Source organism: Aotus nancymaae, unplaced genomic scaffold, assembly GCF_030222135.1.
Source record: "Aotus nancymaae isolate 86718 unplaced genomic scaffold, 86718_ANA_hifiasm-v0.15.2.pri h1tg000025l, whole genome shotgun sequence".
NCBI classification, from domain to species: domain Eukaryota; kingdom Metazoa; phylum Chordata; class Mammalia; order Primates; family Aotidae; genus Aotus; species Aotus nancymaae.
In genome coordinates, this window is record NW_026988438.1 from 14,697,332 (window position 1) to 14,717,378 (window position 20,047).

General features: G+C 37.4%; 1 long non-coding RNA gene across 2 annotated transcripts in view; it reads right to left on the reverse strand.

Annotated features, from left to right (window-relative positions):
• LOC105716195 (uncharacterized) overlaps nucleotides 1-20,047 on the reverse strand; it is a 99,418-nt gene that overhangs the window by 5,210 nt on the left and 74,161 nt on the right. For both annotated transcript variants that reach the window (XR_001107220.2, XR_001107219.2), the window contains exons 2-4: nucleotides 19,033-19,133; nucleotides 14,035-14,175; nucleotides 1,899-2,019 (exon numbers count right to left, since the gene is read on the reverse strand). This is a non-coding gene — a long non-coding RNA (uncharacterized LOC105716195). The remainder of the gene's footprint in view (nucleotides 1-1,898; nucleotides 2,020-14,034; nucleotides 14,176-19,032; nucleotides 19,134-20,047) is intronic.

Sequence of the window (20,047 nt, forward strand, 5' to 3'; positions counted from 1 at the left end):
GCTGTTCTGCTACTACATTATTCAAACCATTAAAAGAAGATGGTATGTAGTGTGAACAGAGTTATGTATGGCCTCTTCTGTAATGCAAGTGGGATCTCTGTTCCGATTGCAGCATTATAACCTCTCATTATAGCATGCACTATTAATCATCTTGTGTACAGGAGGCAGGATTGGATCTTGGGGTAATCTGTGAATAGTGACACTCTTTATAGCAAGGTTATCTTCTGTTTTTGGCATGATGGGGAGAGTTTCCAGAATACATGACACTAAACCATTAGACAGTTAGATATAATGATTAGTAAAAAATCGATTTCCAATCCATGGAACAGATTCTAAAAGGAGGGCAGTGAGGAAGCTACACATCAAACAAAATAGTAGACTGAGAAGCATAGATGACACCAAGACAACTAATAATAAAATAACAATATATTACACTTCATTAACACTTTTTTGGTACCCTCCCTCCTCGCAAAAAGCACAAACAAAACCCATAGCCTTCTCATGAATGATTTCATTTGATCTTCACAACAATCTCATGGAGGTAGCAGACAAATTATGCTTATTGCCATTTCGACAGATATTTGGGGTACTAAGTGACTTGACCAAGTTCACAGAAATTTTCTCATTCCTCCTATAGTTCTCTTTCTAATATTTCTCACTATGCAAAAGGCAGACAAAAAACATTCCACTAATTATGTTGCTTTATAAAACTTTTGTGTCTTACTATCTCAAATGAAGCTTGAGACTAGGTGAAGAGAATGTGAAGTGAATGAAAGAAGAAAACACCAGAATAAGTTCTTCAAACTGCATAAAATTGTGATGTATTAGGTTTACACATAATGTTTGAAACAGTCATCTAAGATCAGTGCGTAGCATTCATTTGAAATTTTTATAATTAAAATAATTTTTAGGGCCAGGTGCGGTGGCTCACGCCTGTAATCCTAGCATTTTTGGGAGGCCGAGGAGGGTGGATCACGAGATCAAGAGATCGAGACCATCCTGGTCAACATGGCGAAACCCCGTCTCTACTAAAAATACAAAAAATTAGCTGGGCATGGTGGCGCATGCCTGTAATCCCAGCTACTCAGAAGGCTGAGGCAGGAGAATTGCCTGAACCCAGGAGGCGGAGGTTGCGGTGAGCCGAGATTGCACCATTGCACTCCAGCCTGGGTAACAAGAGCGAAACTCCGTCTCAAAAAAAAAAAAAAAAAAGAAAAAAGAAAAATTTTAAAAATTTACTATAACTTTTGTGTAACCATTTTAAGATGCATTGAAATGAAAATTATCAACTGATTTTTAGAAACTATTTTCTGGTGATCTGGATGGCTCTGATTACATGGTCATACACCCTCAAATGTCATACACTTGTGCTGTTTTCATGCCACTCACACCAAATAAATAAATGATAAATACATGCATGTATGGCTGAATGCCTGTTCAGAATTTAGAATTTGTCAGATAGTTTTCTAGGTTCTTTCATAAAAATTATATCTCTTATGATCTGAGGAAACCTTAGGTTTTTCAAGAGAGAAAATCACAAAAAATAGAATTGAAAGTCCACATTTATCAGTGGACAATCAATTTTCAACAAAGACGCCAGGATCATTCAATGGAGAAAGAATTGTCTTTTCAATAAATAGTGCTGAGACACCTGGATAGCTACATGAAAAAAAAAAAAAAAGAGAGAGAGAGAGAAAGAAAGAAATATACCATTATTTTTTACCATATAACAAATTAACTGTCAGCTAGGCACAACGGCTCATGCTTATAATCCCAACACTTTAGGAGGCCAAAGTGGGAGGATTGCTTGAGCCCAGGAGTTTGAGATCAACCTAGGCAACATAGTGAGACCTTGTCTATATAAAAATAAAAATTAAAAAAATAGCCAGGCAGGATACCTGTAGTCCCAGCTACTTGGGAGGCTGAGGTGGGAAGAGCGCTTGAACCTGGGAGGTTGAGGTTGGAGTGATCCACAATTACACTATTACATCAAGCCTGGGCAACAGAATGAGACTTCGTCTAAAAAAAAAAAAAAAATCACTTATGATGGAAAAAATACTTATGTGTAAGAGCCAAAACTACAAAACTCTTAGAAGAGAACAGAGGTATAAATCTTCATGACTTTAGACTTGGTTATGGATTCTTAGATATGACACCAAAAGCACAAGCAACCAAAGAAAAAATAGCTAATTTTTGAAAAATCAAAATTAAAACATTTTTTGCTTCAAAAGGCCCCAACCAGAAATTGGAAAGACAACCCACAGAATGGGAGAAAATATTTGCAAATCATAAATGACAAGAGACTCATATTTTGAATATATTAAAAAACCCCTAACAACTCAATAATAAAAAGATGAATAACCCAAATAAAAAATGAGGAAAGGATCTAACCAGGCATTTCTCAAAAAAAAAAAAAAAAAAAAAAAAAAAAGATATACAAAAGGCCAATAAGCACATGGAAACATGCTTGACAATTAGTCATCAGTGAAATGCAAGTCAAAACCACAGTGAGATACTACTTTGTACCCACTGCGATGACTATAATAAAATAATGAGACAATAACAAATGCTGGGAAGAATGTGGAATTGAAATCCTTGTATATGGTTGGTGAAAATAAAAATAGCGCAGCTACTATGGAAGACAGCTTGGCGGCCCTCAAAAAATCAAATATAGCATTACCGTTTGATCCCACAATTCTACTTCTAAGTATATAGCCCCCTAAAAATAAAAACTTATGTTCACTAAAAATAAACTTGTATGTGAATATTCATCTAGCATTATTCATGAGGTGGAAATAACTCAAATGTCCGTCAGCTGAAGAAAGAATAAGCAAAATATGACATATCCATACAATGGAATATTATTTATCCATAAAAAGGAGTGAAATACTGATCCATGCTAAGAATTACCATAGAATTTAGAAATTGCACCCTTGGGCATTTATCCAGAGAAATGAAGCCTTATTTTTACACAGGAACTTGTGTATGAGTGTTCACAGAAGCTTTACTTGTATCAGTCAAAACTAGAAACTATACACAGGTCCTTCAAAGGGCAATCAGTTAAACAAACTGTGGTTTAACTATACCATGGAATACTACTCAGCAGCTATTTGGATGAGCCTTAAAGAAACTCTACTGACAAAAAAAAAAAGCCAATCTCAAAAGGATACATAGTTCACAGTTCCATTTATGTAACATCTTTGAAATAATACAGAGAGATGAGGAATGCATTAGTGATTGCCAAGGGTTAGGAATGAAGAATGGAGGAGAGGATGTGGCTATAAAAGAATAACATGGGGAAATCTTGTAGTAGTTACGTATCTTGATTGTGGTGGGGGTTACTCAAGGCTACATGTGATAAAATTGCCTAGAACTGTATATATCACACATAGATAAATGCGTGTATAACTGATTAAATCTGAATAAGCTTTATGGATTGAAACAATGTCTATTTCTTGACTTTGATATTATACTTTAGATGAATAAGATGTCCACATTGTGGTAGGGAGAGGGAGGGAAGGATCCAAGGGATTTTCATGAGTATTTCTCTGCAACTCATTGTGCATCTATCAATATTTCAACATAAAAAATTTAAACAATTTTTTTAAGGGATGTGAAAACAAGATAATAGGCACTAAAAGTAGTCAAGGTGTTTGTGTGTGTTCTCATTTGCATGTCCTGCACTGGGAGTGTTTCATTAATAACCACATGGAAGGTCACTGCTGCTATATAATGCATTACTCTGGGGCTGGTACATGAAGTACTTCAGGGCAAAATGGGACACAGGACAATTCTGTCTCACCCCTTGAGTTAAATGACGTTCCAGGGTCTCCAAAGTACTGTTGGTTTCTCACTATTTTCCATGGTGCGATGAAACTATTCTTTCTCCTATTTCTACGTTCTTAACTAAGGTAAAATGTTTTAAGTTAAAACATAATACAAGGGGAACAAAACTAAAGCCCACTGGAGACTATTAAAAAATAGAATATCATTTAGCCATCACAATAAATGAATGAACCTCAAAAATGTAATGTTGAATAAGAAAAAATCGCATTGTAGAAGTTGTGTATTGTAAGGTACAATTCATATAAATTTTAAAACATACAAAACATAAGTAGATTCATACAAATGAGATAAAAGTTTAAAAATATGAAAGTTCAGATTAGCGGTTCCTTCTGGGGAGGAAAACAGCAGTAACGAGGGGCTTTAACTGTATCTATAATGTTTCAGATTTTCAAAAAATGTCTAAAAAATGATAAGCTTTGATACAGTTGGGTGGTAGGGCCTAAGTGTTGGCCATATTTTTATCTATTCTTCATTGTGTGCTGGAACTATTTTATTTTTTTTTTAATATTATGCCTATTTCCCGCTAAATGTAACAGCTTGAACACATGCTGTTAAATCTGCTGCCTCCCAAAACTGTCTAATAACGACAAAAATGAACAAGAAGAGGTGTTAACTACTAGGACAAAGAAGCAAGAGACAAGATATTAGCAGATAAAGCCCTCACAAAATTTAAAAACAAAGCGAATGGACAAATGGTGACTGGATTATTAGCACAAGGAAAGCAGAAAATATAAACCTTCAAGAGAAAGGAAGAGTATTGTCATGGGCTGATTAGTGTCCCCCCAAAATGTATATGTTGAGGTTCTAACCCCCCTGTACCTCAGAACATGACTGTATTTGGAGACAGGAACTTTAAGAAAGTGATTAAGTAAAAAAGATCCCATTAGGGTGGGTCGTAATCCAATCTGGCAGATGTCCTTATAAGAAGAAGAATTCTAGACACACAGAGAGACACCAGGATGCACACATACAGCGGAAAGACCGTGTGGGAACACAGTGAGAAGGGGGCCATCTGCAGACTTAGCAGAGAGGCTTCAGGAGAAATTAAGCCTACCAACACCTCGGTCTTGGACTTCTAGCTTCCAGAGCTGTGAGAAATAAATGTCTGTTGGGTAAGCCATGCAGTCTGTGGTATTTTGTTATGACAGCCCCAGCAAGTGAATCCAAGCATCGATAAGAAGCATTTTGTATTACGGAATCTCTCCAAAGCTTGGTAACCAGAGATACCACATCCTTCATACATCCTGGGTGTGGTGGGCTGAACACAAAAGAACCGATTGAAGGATAAGACAGGTGCACACTGGAAGGGGAAATAAAGGAGGCTTTAAAGAAACATCACCAAGAGAAAAGATCAACTTATGGAGCAGCTGATGTATTTGCCATATTTAGAAGAGTTTTACAGTTCACTCAGAGAAAATGTGTGACTGAATTAAAAATAGGTACATCGAAAGCTAAGTCCTCTAAAGACAATTATTAACCTCACAGAAAGAAAATTGAAAAATGAAAAGTAATTACAAGATAGCATTTGGTTCAGCTGTTACAATATTTACACATACATTAAAATGTATCCTCCCCAAACAGTCATGTTTTTGCTTAATAATCCTAAGTGGAGTCCTACTAGTGAATAAGCCAGTACCCTCATGCAGAACCTCAAATTATCAATCAGCATTTTAGCACGTTGTTCCGAAACATGTATAGGATCATCTAATATTTGAGGGAAATCTCTGCTATGAACAATTATACACAAAAACTCTACATTGTACTTCACATCTATACACAATAACCCAACTACAATTAATATGACTAAAGATTCAAGAGAAACTTTTAATCCACCAAATAAGAAAAAGATGTACTAAAAGAAGCACTCAACACATAAAAAAGAAGCCATAGAAATTCCAAAAAGATGAAGAGAAAAAAAGTTTTAAAAATCTCAATAGGAGACTTGCAGGATAAAGATGATTATCTTCTAAAAAGACAAATTAAAAAGATGAAGAGGTGCTGGGCACGGTGGCTCACACCTGTAATCTCAGCACTTTGGGAGGCCCAGGCGGGCAGATCACTTGAGGTCAGGAGGTGGACACGAGCCTTACCAACACGGTGAAACCCCGTCTTTACTAAAAACACAAAAAGTGGCCAGGCATGGTGGCAGGTGCCTGTAATCCCAGCTACTTGGGAGGATGAGACGGGAGAATCACTTGAACCCGGGAGGCGGAGGTTGCAGTGAGCCGAGACCATACAGTTGTACTCCGACCTGAGCAACAAGAGGGAAACTCCATATCAAAAAAAAAAAAAAAAAAAAAGAAAGAAAAGAAAAGAAAAAAAAGAAAAAGATGAAGAGGTAGGAAATAGAAAAAAGAACTAGGGGATCAATCTACAAGATCCAAACTTCAATTACTACAAATGTCATAATGAGAGAGTAGAGAAAAAGGAGAGAGGAGAGAAAGACACTCTCAAATAAATAAGAGAATTTCCAAAAGCCAAACTGAAAAGACTTATCCTGAACAATGGATGAAAAATAGATCTATATTCAGGGACACACCATGAAATGTTAGAACATGTGGTTAAAGAGAATATTCTCCAAACCATGAGAGAGACAAGCAAGAATGAAGAAGAGATAAGATCCAGGAAACAGGAATTGCATAGGAGAGAGATGAATCAAAGTTCAGGATGGTATAAAAGATAGTTTCTGAGAATTGTGTGGATGGCAAAAGATGCACATTGGAAGAGGAAGAAAAGGAGGCTTTAAAGAAACATCACCAGGCTGGGCGTGGTGGCTCACATCTGTAATCCCAGCACTTTGGAAGGCTGAGGCGGGTGGATTACCTGAGGTCGGGAGTTCAAGACCAGCCTGACCAACATGGTGAAATATTGTCTCTACTAAATACAAAATATTAGCTGGGCCTGGTGGCACATGCCTGTAATCCCAGCTACTTGGGAGGCTGAGGCAGGAGAATCACATGAACCTGGAGGCAGAGGTTGCAGTGAGCAGAGATTGGGCCATTGCACTCCAGCTTAGGCCACAAGAACGAAACTCCATCTCAAAAAAAGAAACATCACCAAGAGAAAATATGAACTTATAAAGCAGAGCAGTTCATGTGTTTGCCATATTTAGAAGAGTTTTAAAGTTCAGTCAGAGAAAATGTGTGACTGAATTAATAATAGATGCATAGAAAACTAAGCCCCAAAAAAGATAATTATTAACTTCACAGAAAGAAAATAAAGGAAAAGTAATTACATGCTAGCATATGGTTCAGCTGTTACAATATTTACATATACATTAGAATGTAAATATTGAGCAATGATCTAACCAAAATTATGATACAATCTGTGGGTAACCCCCCATATAGGCACTGAGGAAGGAGAGCTAAGTAGAATCCTGGCACAATTAGTGCCTGAAGAATATCTCAGTTTATAGTGTTACTGCTTAGTCATTTACTTTTATGTAATCCTTTATATATAATCATATATTAGTTCATAGAATGAGTGCCTAAAGAATATCTTACCACTCAGTTATTTCCATATATATATATACACACACATATATATATAACTATATCTTAGTTCATAATCAGAGTAATGTCTAGAGTAGAAACGGTGCAGAGCATGATTTAAGGGAAAACAGTTATACTAGGACAAGAATTCATGGCCCAGGTGGCAGCGTTCAGTATCATAAAGATACCCTCTGTATGGCAAGCTTGGGGCAAGAGCCACTCCTCCTGATAAAGGAGTTGTAGGACCTTGCTCCAGTTCTTGTGGAAGGCGGCCCTCAGACTGGCAATCTGGTGAGCATCAAGGGCTCAAAACCCCTCCGGATAATCGCACCTTGGTGACTGTGAACTTTATCAGCTCTTGTTACTGTGCTGGCTCAAAAGCCCCCTCCTATAGAAATCACAGGAAGCTGCCAGTAGGTGGCGGTAGACCCTGACAGCTCTGTCACTGCTGTGTGACTTAAGCATCCTCCTATAGATATTCTTAGGAGTAGCATGCCCATAGATAGAGATATTGCACACTGCACCCTCTTCACTGCACACGGCCCACCTCCTTGCCTCGATGACCTAATGGGGGTGGACTCCTTGCTGCGCATTGTCCACCTCCTAGCCTGGGTGACCTGATGGGGGTGGACCCCTTGTTTTATTGCTCATGACCCTATCACTATCCTTAAAGATGACTTCACTCACTACCCTGCCCCCTAACCTATACCCAATAAATACAGATGCTTCTGGACATTCGGGGCCTCGCTTGTCTCTGCTTATAGGTGGCGTGGACCCCCTGAGCCCAGCTGCATTTTCCTTGTAATTCTATGTCCTGCCTCTTTATTTCTCGGATCCTGTGCCTCAGCACAGCATAAGGGACATCCGACGACCCTATGGGGTCTTTAGCCCTACAACAACCAAAGTAGGAGGTGGAGAAAGTGAAGAGGGAAGAACAATAACACAGGTAAATTCTTATCTTCCTTTGCAGAAAGTCATTGTGTAATGTCTAAATTTGAAAAAAATAAAAAAGCAAGTGCATATAAGCATTTTTAAATAAATGTCATCAGTTGTAAGTGGATGGTGGAATCAAGTTGGGTAACTATTTGTGGAAAGGATTTCTCTCAGCAGAAAGAGTAAAGAATGGGAAAAAAATGTTTGCAATCTACTCATCTGACAAAGGGCTAATATCCAGAATCTACAAAGAACTAAAACTGATTTACAAGAAAAAACAAACCCATCCAAAAGTGGGTGAAGGATATGAACAGACACTTTTCAGCAAAAGACATATATGAGGCCAACAAACATATGAAAAAATGCTCATCATCACTGATTATTAGAGAAATGCAAATCAAAACCACATTGAGATACTACCTCATGCCAGTTAGAATGGCAATCTTTAAAAAATCTGGAGACAACAGATGCTGGAGAGGATGTGGAGAAACAGGAATACTTTTACACTGTTGGTGGGAGTGTAAATTAGTTCAACCATTGTGGAAGACAGTGTGGCGCTTCCTCAAGGACCTAGAAATAGAAATTCCATTTGACCCAGCAATCCCATTACATATATATCCAAAGGATTATAAATCATTCTACTATAAAGACACATGCACACGTATGTTCATAGCAGCACTGTTTACAATAGCAAAGACCTGGAACCAACCCAAAAGCCCATCGACGATAGACTGGACAAGGAAAATGTGGCACATATACACCATGGAATATTATGCAGCCATAAAAAATGATGAGTTTGTGTCCTTTGCAGGGACATGGATGAATCTGGAAATTGTCATTTTCAGCAAACTGACACAGGAACAGAAAATCAAACACTGCATGTTCTCACTCATAGGCAGGTGATGAACAATGAGAACACATGGACACAGGGAGGGGATCATCACACACTGGGGTCTGTCATGGGGGGATAAGGGAGGGACAGCAGGGGGGGTGGGGAGGTCAGGGAGGGATAACATGGGGAGAAAAGCCAGATGTAGGTGACGGGGGGATGGAGGCAGCAAACCACATTGCCATGTGTGTACCTATGCAATAATCCTGCATGATCTGCACATGTACCCCAGAACTTAAAGTACAATTTTAAAAAAAAGGAAAGAAAATGCGATACATATATACCTCGGATACTACACAGCCATGAAAAAGAACAAGATCATGTCCTTTGCAACAGCATGGATGGAGCTGGAGGCTATTAACCTAAGCAAACTAGCAGGAACAGAAAACCAAAAACCCCATGTTCTCACTTGTAAGTGAGAAATAAACACTGAGCACATATGGACACAAAGAAGGAAACAACAGACACTGGGACCTACTTGAGGGTGGAGAAAGGGAGGAGGAAGAGGATCAAAAAACTACCTCTGGGGTACTACGCTTACTACCTGGGTGGTGAAATAATCTGCACGTCAAACCCCTGTGACATGCAGCTTACCTGTATAAAAAACCTGCACATGTACCCCTGGACCTAAAATAAAACTTTAAAAAGTTTGTGTGTGGGAGGAGGCTTTTAATTTAAGGCTTTCGGGGTAGTTCCTGAAACTTAAATGTGGAAAGTACAGCTGAGCCTAATAAGGGACTGGGACCAGGAATCTGGTGCCAAATGGAACAAAGGTTACTAAATATAGCCCTACAGAATCACAAAACTTAACGGCCTTTGCTTTTTTATGTGCATCTCTTTTGACTTCTACTTAAGTAATGGCTTTCTCAGCTACTTACATCATGGCTTTCTCAGCTTCTCAGTCCACATGGGCCAAACATAATTGCTGCAGAATGGGATCCTCAACTGCAAAGCCTACATCATCTAGGTCAGAGGGGAACCGTCAGAGACACACCAAATTTCTAAGTCCCAGTTCCAAGTTACCAGAAGAGCGATAATTTTGGTTAGATTTTCCCCAGTAAGGATAGAGGGGCTGCGTACAACAAGCAAAGCAGCAGAAGCCTTTACTATGAGCAGAGAGTGAAAGGCGGTTCCCACAGAAGGAGGGTCATAGGTTAAGCAGAAATCCTAATAGGTGTCTGTCATATATTTTTAAAACATAGATGTTTTGGGCAAGGGAGATATGATAAAATAATTCCAAGCAGATGAAAGAATTAAAGCAAGCAAGCACAGGTCCTGCCTGGATACCAATATTTAATTCCATTCAGCTAGCAGAGGGGCAGTGGGGGAGTGCACTATAAACTAAGGTTAGAAACATAGATTCTATGACCTTCAGATCTCATCCCCACCCTTCATTTTTGCCCCTTAGTTTGAGGCATCCAGAATTCTGTTTGTGCTTTTCTGATGGTTGCTGTGTTTTGTACTGGTAGGTTGCTTAGGATTTGGAAACCAACCTGTTAAGACCTGTCTGTAAAAGCTTACGGAGGTAAAGTACGAACAGGTTTGTATGAGCATCCAATCTCCTAAAACTGTACAAGGGAACATTTAATATCCTAAATCCTCAAATTAACTGGTTTCATAATCATTTTTCCTACTGGAGTTTAACCCCAACTTTTACTTAAGAAATGTTGAAAGTACTTGTGAGAGAAAAATTAATTTTTCAGTGTCTAGTGTGATATCAAATCTCAAATGCCATTGCTTGACAGATGAAATGGTTTTATAAGAAAGTAGAAAAATATCCTGAAAAAAATGTCAGAGTAAAAAACATATCAAGACTCTTTGACAGAACTAATAAAATTGACAAACATCTCTGAAGATAAATTTTGAAAAGGAGTAAAGTCACTAGTAAACAATATTAGGAATTAAAAAAATCAACGGTGCGTCAAAGATTAAAAAGATAAGAAGTTATTATGAACAACTTTATGTGATATATATATGAAGACTCATATGAAATAAATAAATCTCTAAAAGTATTTGACTCACCAAAATTTACTTAGGAATATATAAAAAAAAGTACAGTTTTATAATCACAAAATAAATTGAATATGAAGTTAAAAATCTTCTCACAGAAAAGCCAGATCTAGTCAGTGTTGCCAGCAATTTACAGCAAATAAGGAAGAAATAAGTCAGCAAATATTCAAGAAAAAATAATTCAAATCTCACACAAATTATTTTGGAATGTAGAAAAGTGGGAATATCCCTGGTTTGCCTTATTAGGCTAGTTTAACTTTGATGCAAAGCCCAACAAAATGTGCTAATGGAATCGTAAATTGCAGATCAGTCTTGTTTGCTTACATACATATGACAATCCTAAGCAGAAACAATAACATAGCACAGAACCGTGTGTGTGTTAAGGCAATGCTTCATTTGCTGATTCCAGAAGAACAAGTTTGATTTTACCTGAGAAATCTATTATTGTATACCATCCTGTTAATAGAAGAAAAGAGAAAATTATGTAGTCATTTCAATAGATAGAGAAAAGGCAATTGACAAAATTATCCATCTTTTTCTAAATGAAAATAAACTAAAAATAAAACAAAACTTCCCTAAACTGACAAAGAGTTCCTACATAAAACCTACAGCTAACATCATATTTAATGGTGAAATGTTGAAAGTGTTCTCTTTGAGATTAGGAACAAAACAAGGCATCTATTAGCACCACTTGTATAAGATTGTACTGGAGGTCTTAGCCAATAATCAGGCAAGAAAAAGAAATACGGATTATAAGAACTGGAAAGAAAGAGAAAAAACTGCCCTTTTTTGTGTGGTGGTAATCTGTGTATTAGAATTCAGAAGACCCTACAAATACATTTCTGAAATTAATAAGATATTTTAGCACAATTCCAGGGTATAAAAATGAACATACAAAAATATGTTTTAACAAACAGAAAATGTGATTTTTAAAAGATAATTCAAAAATAGCAAAATTGTAAAATGTCTATAAATAAATATAATAAAATTTTTAAGAGCTTTATAAAGAAAAGTATAAAGCTTTTCTTCATAGAGAAAAGAAACCCTTGAAAACAGGTATAATCATCATATACATAGACGAGAAGACTTGACATGATGGAAGCCCTGATTCTTCTACTATTAATAGGTAATTTCAAGGATATTCCTATTAAAATCTCAACAGGAACTTTGTGGTGCTTGATAAGCTGATTTAAAAAATTTATATGGAAGAGCAAATGGCCAAGATGAAGAAGAAAAAGGAGTACTTTTTTATCACATACTTAGCACTATTATAAAGCCATAATAATTAAGAAAGAGGGGTGTTTTCAAGTTTCTACTGAAACAGACTGGAAAGCCCAGAAACAGATCTACTTATGGACCTTTGATATATGACAGAAGGTGTGTAGAAGTCACTAAAGAAAGAATAGATTTTGCAACAAATTATCCTGCCACACCTGAGTATCCACAGGTAGAAAAATTAAAATGTCTCCCTATTATACACCATATATAAAAACCAGTTCCATTAAATTAGAGTCTTAGATGAGAAATGCAGTGCTAACAATATAGGAGAATAGTTTTATGATCACCATATAGGGAGGGATGTCTTAGAATCCACACAAAAGTCATAGAAGAAAAGTGAAATTCTATCATCTTGTTCAAAAGACAGGAAGTTAATTAAAATAAATACACAAACTGGGAAAAGAGATTTTTAACACATAAAGCTGATAAACTATGAATATCCAAAATATGTACCCCCCCCAAAAAAAACACAAACAAAAACACTCCTGCAAATCAATTAGAAAGAAAGAAAACAATCCAATTAAAAGGGCAAAATCTTGAACAAGAACTTCACAGATGAATAATCATAGGTGGAAACAAACATGTGAAAAGATGCTCAGCTTTATAAGAAATTACGAAATGTTAATTCAAACTACAATGAGATAATATCACACTCACAAAACTGATGAAAATCAAAGTCTGGCAGCACTGCATGCTGGTGAGGATGTGTGAAAAGAATGAATTTTATATTGCTGAAAGGAGTATCAGTAATTGCTGCAACCACTTTAGACTATGGATTGTCATTTTTTAATAACATTGAAAATGTGTATCACCATGACCCATATTCCATCCTGAATACACGCGCACATGTGCACCAGGAGAAATACCCAAGAATGTACATAGTAGCGCTGTTTTCATCTCCAGAAATTCTATACAAACCAAACGCTTATCAGCAATAGAATAAATAATTAATCTATTGTAGTGTTTTACTACAATAGATTAGTATGCTTAGTAAAATTTAATGAATTTCAGACACACAAAACAACATGAATTAAAACATAATTTGAAAAAATACACTACGATTTCATTTCTTCAAAGTCAATATGTTCTTTAGAGATTCAAGGAAAAAGCAATGTTATGAAATGAAATAAAACTATAAACACAAAATGCTGGATCGTAGTTATCTGAGAAAGGAAATTGGAGAGGATAAGACAGTCACAAACAGAAACTTCAAAGTTCTTGGTAATGTTCTGTTTCGTGCCTGGAGTGAATAAGGGGATGTTCACTGTATTTACTCTATATATTATACCTATTCCACACATATTTTTATAGTTAGTGACTATTTCATTTTTAAACATTTTAAAAATTGTTTAAGCATATTAAGCACAGTAACAATTTTCAGCCTTCAACAGTAGCACCGTATGAGGGAGTCTGTGCCTAGGTCCAACAGTTTAAACAGTCAAGGCCGGTGGCTGCAAAATCCCAAACACAGAGATAGATACAATGAACCATGTAGCCTGTCATGCCCAGTCACCTCATTTAATTTCTCTTGTTCCAATTCTTCCTTTGCCAGCCCATCCCCAATTATAAATTTAACATCCCACGTACACTTGCCCACAGGGGAGAAGGTACCGATCAGAACACATGAGTCACAAGAGAGCTTGATGGCTCCATTCCTCACTGTAATTTAGAGCTGGCATTCCGGTTGATATTTCAAGTTCTGTAAGCATCCTCAAGGACAATTCATGCCTGCCGAAGAGAAGATAGAAAGATGAATCATACCAAGGATGAGTGGAGGGGGAAGCTGAGAAGGAGGCAGAACCTCACAAGGGAAGACAGTGTCATCCAAAGCTGCAGCATTCAGATGCAGTAACAAGGGACCATATTATAGGGGCACTTCAACTGGTTGCAGGCTGAAATGTGAGTGTTTACAAAAGCAAAAATTCAACTTATAACATAGGAGGTGGTGTAGTGGAAGACAGTGTCATGTAGTAAGAAGAACAAGGTGTTTGATCTTGACTTAAATATTGGCTTCTTCACTCATGAGATCCCTGAGTCTCAATATACATTTACCTGTAAATAAAGATAATAACACTGGGGGTGATTGCAGATAACACATTGCAGCTATTCTCAAAGAAAGGCAGTTTGGTGAAGTAGAGGAGCCTGAGTTTTGACACCAGACCCAAGCCTGATTCTGGCTCCTCCACCTTCTGGTTATATAGTTGATCTTAGACTCATTTTTCTTATCTATAAAATGGGGTAATTTGATCGATCTTGGGAATGCCATGAGATTTTGTGATAATTAGCCTGATATTGACACTTAGGAAATGCTCAACAAAGATGAGATAATATTACTATCACTGGATGTTGTTTAGCTATTTAAAGATTAAGATCAGAAATGACAAGGACATGGAGCCAGTGAGATGCTGGGGAAAAGGAGAAAGTGTGGTCATGGTGGCAAGCCACAGAGACAGCAGTAAATAGCCAGGCAGGGCTGACTGTGGTTAAAGTAAGGAGGAGGCACCAAGCAGGAAGGAAATTGGCCTCATATTAGTCTGGTTATAGGCATCAGCATCTCAGACATGGGAACTTCTAACCAAGGACAGTTTTTTATTCACTGAAAAGAAGAGTAGGAAAAAGCTGTATTGCAAGTCAGTCCCAGAGAAACTTGGGTGGCAGGTGGGTAATCAAGATAAGGACTAGCCCAGATGTAGTTGAAAGGCAGATGTCATGGATTCTTACACGCTGGAGCTTGTCATAAGTCAAAATATTCATCACATATTCAAAGCAAAAGGCCACAAGATTATAGCAAATCTGATCAGAGGCAGAGCTGGTTTTGGCTCGTTAAATAATCTTACCAGGCTGAAGTAACCATTGTCTTCTGTGAGAAAGAAACATTCAGGAGCTCTGAACTGATCTGGCGTACAATGTCTTAGGAACCCCTGCTGGTAAGGGGATGGAGCATTGCTTAACCTTGGGCTATAGTACATAGAGCAGACAAAAAAAGTTATGTGAGATGGTGCGCTGGAGAGAAGCTACACACTAGCTACTCATACTGTGCAGACCAAGGCCAGGCAGAGTCCTAAGCATGAGGGTATAAAGCAGGTTTAAAACCTGGGGTAATAGCTATACAAACAAAGGTATCTACAATGGCATTTTGCAGGGTGTGTGGAGGGGCTTGAGAAATAGCACGTGAGCAGGAACGAAGCCACTGAATTAGCTTGGCATCACTATACATGCATCTATAAGTCTCAGTTGCAAGAATGAAGAGGCTTTATCTGCAATAATCCAAGCAGATCCCATCTTTAGTACCTCAGAGTGGCTATAAGGGCTCATAGTGAAGTTGATGCTCATACATTCCCCGATCCCAAACCCACACCCCTTAGCCTGTGCCAGTTCTCTAGTTCTCAGGAATGGCAGAGTAAATGCTATTTGAAAAGATGTCTGCCTCTGAGTTTCTGGCTGTGGTGAATACAAGTTTGGTGCATGAAGAATAAAAATTAATTTTCCCAAAGAACTATGAATACAAAGTGTGTGTCATTATTTCTCTGAATAGTTTTAAAAGTATGATCAGCTTGGAAAATCACTTTGAAGGAAATACAATTGCATTTCTTGAATGGAAAACTAATGCAGTTTTAGAATTACTCTCTCAAGATAGTTTTTATTCCAGCTCACCTCTCACTGAGGACCTCAGAAACGTTCAAATACAGTAAATATTTGCTTGCACTATTTAGGGTTTACTCTATTGCTCTAATTAATTTTAGCACGTGCATTTCAGCACATGTTTTTGGATGCAGTTTGTTGCTTGGCTTAAACAAAGAGGACTTAGACTTTACATTTGGTAGGACGGCGGTTCCTTCCTCTGTCGTGCATAACCTCTCTTATCAACCTTCAGCACTGCCTAAATAACAATGGATGCTTTTGAGCATTAACAACAAAGGACTGTTTTTGTCCAAATGCTTTCCACCAACTCAAGAAGAAATAAGTCCCCTCAAATTCTATCTCCTACATCAGGGGTTTCATTCCATTTTAAGTTAGAGTAGGGAGCAAACTCTTAGGGGAAATAACTGAACTCTCTAATCCCAGTATAAAAGTTTTAATGTCTTAGTTCGTAACTCAAGGCTTTCAATTAATAATCCTGCTCTATGGTTCTTTTATTCATCCTTTCTTTTACCTGGTTCAATATTCAATTCTATTTCTTTCACTACATATGGCATCTCTAAGTCATATGAATCATCATTAAACTCATCATAATTAGAATTTCTGGTGCTTGATTATCTCCATTACTCTAGGGAAAAAATTTCCTTATGTCCTTCTCCTATTCTAGCTGAGAGATGAATTTAAATATTCTTCCATTAGTTCGAAGCCTATTTTGGAGAATTGGACTTTAGTTTATATATGAGGAAAATAAAATTGCCCCTTTTTAAACAGTAAACACACTGGAGCTATATTCTGAATGAGTGGCAGAATTTATCACTTTTATTTGGGAAGGTTTGTTTCTGGGTCTTATTGTTATTCTGTTAAAGCAAAGCTTCTGGGCTAGTCTGGAAGAAGGAGATTGAGAAAAAGCAGGCATTAAATTGTGTTACATAATAAAGTAGCAGAGATTCTTGATTTGTCCCCTGGCAACTAGAGGGAAAGGAAGTATTAGAGACCTCAGGAAAATGAAGGAAGTAAGAAGATGGGAAGTTGAAGTCCCCAGAAACCTGGGGCATTTAGGGTTGAAAAGAAAGATGGCCCTTAACGGAGTCCCTGCATAAGGGTTGGCCAAACTCTTCAGGAATAGAAGTAGAAAATGTGGACCTGCCCAAAGCTACATAGCATGAAGAACATGGCTAAAATTAGATGTGTAACTAGAATATTGGAGACTTGGAGATCTATAGATTGTGTATAATATACAGTTCTCTTTCTTCTTTAAAAAGTAAATATCATTTCACCTTCTAATAATATTTATGTAGAAAAGTTTCATTGCCATACTCTTGATAGGTCATTCTCTTCAATTAAAAAAAAAAATGCAAAGAATTGGTTATTCTCTGCCAAACCAAATCATGGCAGAAATTTTTAGACACTGACAAAAGAATCTTATTCTATTTTACATCTCTGAGTGGTATCTAAACATTCCTATGAAAGAAAGCATATAGAGCAAGTCATGTTGGTTTCTGGCTGCCCCATTAGCCACAGTCCTCCTTTACCTCCCTTCCATCAAAGAGGACACAGCCATGACCCTCTATTATCCAGATGACTTAAAATGAGAATGAATTTAAGGAATACCGTAATTCACACTCTCATAAATATTGGGCTATTTGCTGATGAGTTCAGCATCACCGGGCTGAATTATTCTCAATACTAGACTCCTGGCAGTCACAGTGAATAATTAGAACTGGGTCGTAAGATGCAATGGACTCCTCTTGTCTCTCTTCCTTAGAACTCACCTGCCACTACATACATTGCTGAAGCCAGCTCCTCTGCTCACCTCTTGTGAGCTTCACCACTTTTCTCTCGCTTTCTGACCTTGGTAGTTTTTCTGCTACCACGTTGAAGGACCCCTTAGGACCCTGCCACATTCCCACACTTGTGTAGCCTGGAACAGGGTTAATACCAGAAGGCAAGTCTTCATCAATGGAGAATAGGAGCCAGTGGGTAAATGCCCCCACCCATCTCATGTATGGTCACTCTGAGGCATAGGCTACACTTATTAGAGAATCCCAGTTGCCCACAGCAGTGACTAACTCATGAATGTACTCTTGCGCTGGCTTTCTCTCTTTCCCTGCTTCACAAGCCACTGTCCCCCACTTCAGTTTCCTGGGATCCCTTTCTCAGATGAACTCTGTAAACAAGTTCTTGCTTTTTGAGAATACCAGGCTATGCAAACCATATTCTAACTGGTGATACATGAGTCAATTTTATTTAAAAAAAAATAATTTGACTATTACTTTGTTATGCTTATTTTACAGTCTCTCCCTCAAGAAATCCAGGGAAGACAAACATATGGCATGATAAATTATCCTTTATACCTCTTCATTGCCTGAAAGAAAATATCGTCATGTAGATTTATTTCATCTCAAGTTAATTGGCTTCATGTTTGCATTTTTAAAAATAATCTATAGATTTTCAAATATTTGCACTTGTTTTTATTGCTGACAATTTAAAGTAAACAGAACTTTCCAACTTATCTTTTAATTAACTCAACTTTAGATTTGGCTTTATATTTATGCATCTTTAATATGTTGGCTTATTTTTACACTTGGTACTTGGTTTTCTTTAAGAATTCTATGAGATGATGTTGATAGAACCTGATGTCAAGCTTCCCAGAATTGACCCTGCCCTCTTGGAAATTCTGGCCATTTATGCATGTCCTGTCCTCATTATGCTTTGAAACAAAAAAAGGCATCTGTGTTGCCTCAGTTAAATCAAGACAGGTTTTCTGTCTGTAGTTGCTTCCTGGTTTCTGGGAGTATATGAAAATGGGAGTTGGAGTGCATGGAAATAGGTTAGCAATTATGCTATGCCTTCAGTGGCCATTTGTGATGAGGGCCTTGCAAATGGGTAATGAATATATATAATATCCCAAATGTTAGTATTAGAATATTGCCCCGTCCATCTCACCTGTGAAAGCAAGTGTTTCTGTATCTGTTTCATCACTTCATCCTTGTGCACTCCCACCTTCATCAGCAGCAGCTGTCTCCATTCTTGTCTCATAACTGCACCTAGGATACATTTTCAATGTGGTGCTAGATACCACCTGCCCAGAGACCTGGCTATCACAATCTTTTACTTAGCTAGGGGTGTCTGGGTAGAGAAACAGAGGGTGTAAAGGGATGGTTTGACTCTCAGGGCATGGAAAAGTCACCTTTTGTCACCTACAACCATTTGTTTTTTCTTTGAAAGAATGTCTTAGTTCCTGGAGAGGAATCCTTAGTAACATGAAGGAAAGAGAGGTCCTCATGGTTTTTGTTGTTGTTGTTCTAATAACTCACTCACTTTTTAATATAGTTTTAAAAGTTAAAGGCTAGTGCTTTATAACTTGCTGTCTAATTTTTTGTAACATAAAATAACTTTTACATGATTCCAAAGGAAAAAAGAGAGGCCCCTTTAAGAAGTTAGTTGTGATAACTTATCATCAGTTAACTCATTATTTCTTATAAGTGATTTAGGAGCATACTTCTAACTGTGATCAAGTGAATGTTAGCTGGTTCTGCTTTAATAAAAGCTATTCAGAGCCAAGAAGCAGTGATGATTTAAGATTGAATCACTAGTAAGCCACAGTAACCTCTAAAATGAAGTAATGAGCCATGAATGGTCTTAGGAAAATTCTGATAAGGTTACTCATATTCTTTAATTGTGATAAAGAGTAGAGGACAATCCTTGAACACACTGTAAAAGTCTCAGAAATGAGAAAAATTAAAGTGCTTCCTTAGAAAGAAAAGCTTGTATATCAGTAAGTGAAGCTTGTAGCCATTTCTCACTGATAAGGGAAATAATTGCTATTTGGCTTATTCATAGCCTTTAATCTAAATCTCACTATTAGAAATTTTTATTTAAGACCATCTAAAAAGCAATGTAAATAAAAAGGTACTCGCACCTTTACTTATAATACTGAGATGTTAGAAACAACCTGAAT